This window comes from Sander lucioperca, chromosome 13, assembly GCF_008315115.2.
Source record: "Sander lucioperca isolate FBNREF2018 chromosome 13, SLUC_FBN_1.2, whole genome shotgun sequence".
Classification (NCBI taxonomy): Eukaryota; Metazoa; Chordata; class Actinopteri; order Perciformes; family Percidae; genus Sander; species Sander lucioperca.
The window spans coordinates 27,181,976-27,188,341 of NC_050185.1; the positions used below are offsets into that span (position 1 = coordinate 27,181,976).

The following is a 6,366-nucleotide window of genomic DNA, read 5'->3' on the forward strand; positions in this document are numbered from 1 at the left end:
TCCCCCATTTACAGCAGCGATTTTACACCATTCTTTTTAAAGCAGTTTGATAAGAGAATGCCTAAATATGTGTAAACCATTTGTGATAGTTGCCAAGGAAAAACTATACGGTTATCATAAAGTGAGTCTGAAACCCCTAAAACCTTTTTATTCAGATATCTGGAGGTGAGAAGTCATTGGACCCCTTTTTTAAAAAAAAACGGCTTGCAGATAGTGAGGACATGTTTGCTGTACGTGACAAATTTTTTTCTCGCTTAGAGCGCCTTTAACTGTCATTGCCGCATGATGGCCATCTTTTGTCGGCTAAAGTTAACCGCCATGTGACCCATCACGTGACCGGCTGGCAGTCGCCATAATTTCGTGGGATATATCATACGTGTTGTCGTGAAATTTTCGTACGATATTATACGAACCTGTTCATGAGAATGCATTGATTTAACATTTAAGGTTTGGATTATTGTCTACATGGATTCTTGTACTCTTTGGCCCTGTTTACACGAATACGCTCGCGGGTGGAGAGCACAATATTTTATCAGGTGTGCCTTTCATTTAGACGGCGATGGCAATTTTTGGGGGCTTAAAAACGTGTGTGTGTGTGTGTGTGTGTGCGTGTGTGTGTCTGTCTGTGATGATGGCATTTTTTTTGCGATGGCATTTTTTGGGGCTTAAAAACGTGTGTGTCTCTGTCTGTGTGTGTGTGTGTGTGTGTGTGTCTCTGTCTGTGTGTGTGTGTGTCTGTGTCTCTGTGTGTGTGTCTGTGTCTCTGTGTGTGTGTGTGTGTGTGTGTGTGTGTCTCTGTGTGTGTGGGGTTGGAGCAATAACCACCTCATCTGTCCAGACAAAATTGTCAGCTTTTGTTGTCCGCTTCGCGTTACTAGGGAGAGGAGAGACAGACTTGGTGGATCGCATTTCACACACTTATGCGTCACCATATGCACGCAGATTTCCCCCCATAACGCTCGTCTAAACGCGGAATAAGTGAGAATGCAACGCCACTTTTGTCTTTTCTCTTTCCGTTTCCGTCTAAACATAGCCTTATCATGACCAAGAAGAAGCATAACCAAGTGTATTACATGCACCTTGTCTTTTCTGGAACAATTGGCAGCTAGCCTATATCTCAGCAATGACCGGTAGTATCGGGCCCTTAAACCGTCGGGGCTGTCTGCATGTGGTGCGACAGCGAGGCGCCCAGACACGGAAGCCTGCCTGACTACAGAGACGTTTCTGTCCTACTGCTTGTTTGTAAGCTGAGGACGCACCTTCAGTTTGTTTTGCTTCACTAGAGCCTGTCTCTCTGTCCTCAGCTGTCTTCCTGACGTTCACAACCGGAACCCGCTTGCTCCCGGGGTCCTTCAGGCAAATCTCAGCATGTTTTGGACCCTGATTTCCATCTGAGCTGGAGACGGAGGGTTGATGTGCTGAGAAGTCGAAATAGGAACATTGCCAGCCTGTCTTCGTCCCCTCCTGTGTCCATCCTCTGCGGGCCAGCCGGGCTGCAGTGAGGATAGAGTCCGTCTGGCTGTGCAGCTTCTCCGGTTGGTCTGAGAGCAGAGGCCCAGACGTGGCCGACGTCCTACCCAGGCCAGAAGGCACAGTCTCGGGATAGCTGCTGCCCTCCATCCACCTGACGTCCACGGTGTCAGGAACTCCTGGTTTAAGGTACTAAAGCACCTGTAAATGACATTAAAGCATTACATTAAATTACATGATATTCAATAGACCGAATCACCGTGACTTTGCGCTCAGGGGTAAAAAATGAACTCAAATGGCTAGTGAATGGTCAAATATCACCAGCCACCTAATACATTACAATTGTTTTTTTGGCTGGTAATTGAGGCATCTACCAGCAATTGCGGTGACATGTGAAATCGGCAAACTTGTTTATTTATGTTGTCATTTTCAGCCATAACTGTAACGTTTTAAAGATATAGTTAAACACGGAGAAGTGACCTGATCTGATGTTTCGGCTGTGCTTATTTTCTGTAGTCTGTTGCTTTGCTAGCGTCTTTTGATAAACCAAATCTAGCGCCACGAGCAGTTTGTAGGCATTGCATGATTTTAAGGGGTCACGAGCCAAAGTCTTGAGTCTTAAATCCTGCCCCTCTATGCTAAGCAACATTAGCATGCATTTGGAGTTTCTGTCGTTGAAGTTCAACAAGTTCAAGTTCAACATTCACTCTAATTTTAGCTTTTTTTGGTTCCACCAACTCCTGAGCAAAGTATCGTGACTAAAAGATAATACATCTGATATTTTAAACCATTTTTTCAACCTTTAAGCAACTCTAAGAGAAAATAAAAACAGGATGCAAAAGGATTCATTTCATTCATAATCTCTGTTTAGCTTTTGGCAGCTTTTAGATTTTTTTGGTTTTGGAAGCATTTTGTTGAGACCCACCACTCAAATATAACATCAAATGAAAACCACATGCAGCTGATTACAACAGACCAACTCAGCTACCCAGTAAACAGGACATTTCAGGAATATAGCTAATGATCACCAGTGCAGAAGTCCAACCAAGCTTCCAGCTTCAGAGGCGTTTCTTCATCTTTATCTCTTCTAGACAGATGCATATATTGCATACATATGCAAATATGTATCAAAAGCGCGTGCAATCATGCAAACAGCTACGGTGTTTATGAATAACGACATATTATAAATATTCACAAATTGTCACATAACTGTAGATTCAGGTAATACCAGATTTCAGTATGAGATCCTCTCTTCTCTTCTTCCTTTCAGGACTGACTGAGTCAATACTGCTGTCACTATATATCTCTCTCTCGCTCTCTCGCTCTGTCTCTCTCTCGCTCTGTCTCTCTCTCTCTGTCTCTCTCGCTCTCTCTCTCTCTCGCTCTGTCTCTCTCTCGCTCTGTCTCTCTCTCTCTCTCTCTCTCGCTCTCTCTCTCTCTCTCTCTCTCTCTCTCTCTCTCTCTCTCTCTCTCTCTCTCTCTCTCTCTCTCTCTCTCTCGCTCTCTCTCTCTCTCTCTTCTCGATCTCTCTCTCGCTCTCTCTCTCGCTCTGTCTCTCTCTCTCTCTCCGATCTCTCTCTCGCTCTCTCTCTCCTCTGTCTCTCTCTCGTCTCTCTCTCTCTCTCTCTCTCTCTCTCTCTCTCTCTCTCTCTCTCACTCTGTCTCTCTCTGTCTCTCTCTCTCTCTCTCACTGTCTCTCTCTCTCACTCTGTCTCTCTGTCTCTGTCTCACTCTGTCTCTCTCTCTCTCTGTCTCTCTCTGTCTCACTCTGTCTCTCTCTCTCTCTGTCTCTCTCTCTCTCGCTCTGTCTCTCTGTCTCTCTCTCTGTCTCTCTTTTTTTTTTGAAGTCCCTACCCTTGCATTTCCTGAGCCACTCTATCTCCACAGCGCTGTGGAGGAAGGTCTGGCTACACCACAGATGCATTCTGTGATAGGAGAAAAAACACTGAGTTGTTTGCGTGTCTTTAAACCAATCACAGTCGTCTTGGGCGGCGCTAAGCTCCGGACGCAACGACGGTGGCTCTGCTAAATAGTCTCGGGAAGGAACTTGTTTTGGTGGAACATTTGCACCCCGCAAAAGAAAACGCCTCATACAATATTAAATGAAGTTAACTGTTGACACAATACAGTAACGTGAGCTATTTAAATTAGCTGATACATGGTTAAACCTCATTGGCTCTTACCAGTGTATCTCTGTGTGTACTTCGTCCACAACAATCCCACCAATCAGTCCCAAAACGTCCCAGTTAGAGAGGAGATGACCTAAAATATTCTTAGTAAATCTTTACAATCATTCCCCGAAAGAACCAAGCAGGTCTGTCTTGTTGCAGCATCCAAGTTTTCTTCAAAAGTTGCCATTTTCAGCGTGTAGCTTGAAGTTTGTTGTTGTTTCCCGAAGCGAACAGAGTTTGAGAACGGCAACACACAGAGAGCAGACAGGCTTAATCCTGCAAATGTACTTCCGTTGATCCAGACTACCTAAAACAGAAACAAAAAGTAAATAACGCTCAGTTTTGGCCTGAATAGATATTGTATTACTTTTCTTTCAAAACCTATGTTGCAAATTAGTAGAAAATAAGCAGAATATTTAGGAGACCGTGTCGCTGTAGCTGCTGCATTCATCATTTCATTAAAACAACTCTCATACAGTGCTTCCCCTATAATTCTTTGTAGTCATGTAATGACTTTGGAGTCATTTTGGGGTCAGGTCAACTTCGGTCCACGTCTCTGTCCCAGTTTTTGTTGATATGGCCGGTTGCAGGGCTAAAACTAAATCTTAGCCCTTTAGCATTTTGTCTCTTGTGTTTTTTTTTTTTTTGTTTAGGCTAATTTATAACTTTCATTTGTACATTTTCTTTATTTTTTTTCATTTTCTTTCTTGCTGTGGTGGCCCACCGCTGCTGAATGACTATAGAGGAAACGCTGTTATAATCTTCCGGTTTTCTCTGCACTCACTTGGCACGTTGCTGAACTCTGTCACCTCTGAGAAAAGCTTTTTTGGGTTTCGTACAAAAGGTCCAGATTAGTTTGACTGTGGATGGACTGTTACCTCATTCTGCAGAGTTGCTGCTCCGTGGTCTGTTTGCTCTGAGCAGACATTTGCTCTCCGGTGTTCAGCAGGTTAGTCAACTGTGGGCAAAGCAGTTTTAAGGTATGTGTGTCTGTTGAGTGACATTCAACAACCAGTCCTTGTACCCGTGGCGCAATATACACATTGGACCTCAGACAAGAACCGCATTCTCTCCTAACTGCAAGTGATGGTCTGTTGTATGAGTCATGTACAAATAGTCTCCCATTTTAGTCATGAACCACTTTGTTAGCAAGACAATTGTGGGCATCTAACTCCCTGTCAAACGATTCCCTCTTTCATGGGAAGGCCAAGCAGCAACTTCCGGTTCTCAAGGTTGAGTCCCGATTGTATATCACATCGTTACACTATTTTAACAGTAATCCACAAATCTTTGATCCAGAAACAGCCCCAAAATCACCATCACCAAACTCCACCAGACTCCATGTAAATAATCACTACTTTTAGCGTGTATAGAGCCAGCATATTTCCACATGTAAATGGGTGAATTAAGGGTTTATTTCAACCAAACCAGAGTGGTGATTGTTGGAACAGTGGAAAGATGAACCAAGACGACTTTTAAGCGTTTTTATTTTGTATTTTGAATGAAGTGTCTTTTACAGTGATAAAATTACTGTTTTTTTAACTGGAGTCTGGTGGAGTTTGGTGATGGTGATTTTGGGGCTGTTCCATGTTAAACTAAAAGGATCTTACTCTTTAACTAAAAGGTCTATCTCTGTAGGGATCCTTTCATAATGTTGTCAGACACTTAGAATAATAATCTGAGTGTGAGAGTGAGTTCTGTGGCAGAACTTCTCTTTTAGTGGACGCAAACTGAAGGTGTGCAGTTGCCCATTAACGCTACATTGCAGCTTGTTTCTTGCTTAATACTGGACCCATTTTAAAACCTGTTCCCAACAGTCAAATAGGGTCCAGGTTGAACTGAAGTTACTCTTTAAGATACCCCTTCAAGAGCATGAGGTTGTAATCCAAACTGCTCTTGAGTATTCCAACTATTTAAGACTTTCACTAAACGATGTGAACGCCAGCCTTCAAAAGCTGCTGTTTACATGTCGACTAGCAGCTTCCCCCCCTCCATTCATACAACTGTCTGGTGGAGCATTTGACAGCTGTGTGACCCTACAGCTGGCTCCGTTCACTCTGTGCTTGGTCATGGTTGCCATCAATCTGGGTCAAAGGTAATGGGGGAAAGCTCTGGCGTTTTCAGAGCCTTTCCCCCATTCCCTTTGACCCAGATTGATAGCGACTGTGACCAAGCACTGGTGTCTTGACTGACACTCTTTGGTGTCAACAAAAACGATGAATTGATTAAACTTACAAGTATTGTCTGTGTAGTCAAAGACAGGATGTATATTATTCCTCTCTATTGTCTTTTAAAAAACTATTTTAAACACATTAATGAGTCCCACGGTTGGACTGTGGGACATGTTCTTTCTTAACAATGAATTTGAACGAGACATACGCCGTCCTTATTCTCAGAGATGATTGCTCAGATTATTTGAGGTTAAACCAGTTTTCACCCGGGTTTAATGTTACCTGCTGCAACAATCTGATGCCGAGTGGAACATTGTGTACGGTCAACAACGTTATCTAGTGGTGAGCACAGCTCTGATGAAATCGTCTGTTAACAGAAATGTGAGATGGGGACAAAACGTGACTGAGTTTCTGATTATGAAAACAAATAGTACCTGGTTAAACTACAGTGTTTGAAATGCAACTAAAGTAAATTATAATTTAACTAGGGATGCACCAAATCCAGGATTCGGCTTTGGTTTCGGCCGAATATTGGGCTTTTTGACGGGGTTGGG

The 6,366-nt window shown here is 43.2% G+C and overlaps 1 protein-coding gene across 1 annotated transcript in view; it reads left to right on the forward strand.

Moving 5' to 3' along the window:
• The first annotated feature begins 1,524 nt into the window (after window positions 1-1,524).
• The window catches only part of LOC116056059 (cornifelin homolog B-like), a 19,262-nt gene continuing 14,420 nt past the window's right edge, over window positions 1,525-6,366 (forward strand). The window contains exon 1 of the mRNA XM_031308194.2: window positions 1,525-1,659. The gene's annotated coding sequence lies outside the window, so the exon portion shown is untranslated. The remainder of the gene's footprint in view (window positions 1,660-6,366) is intronic.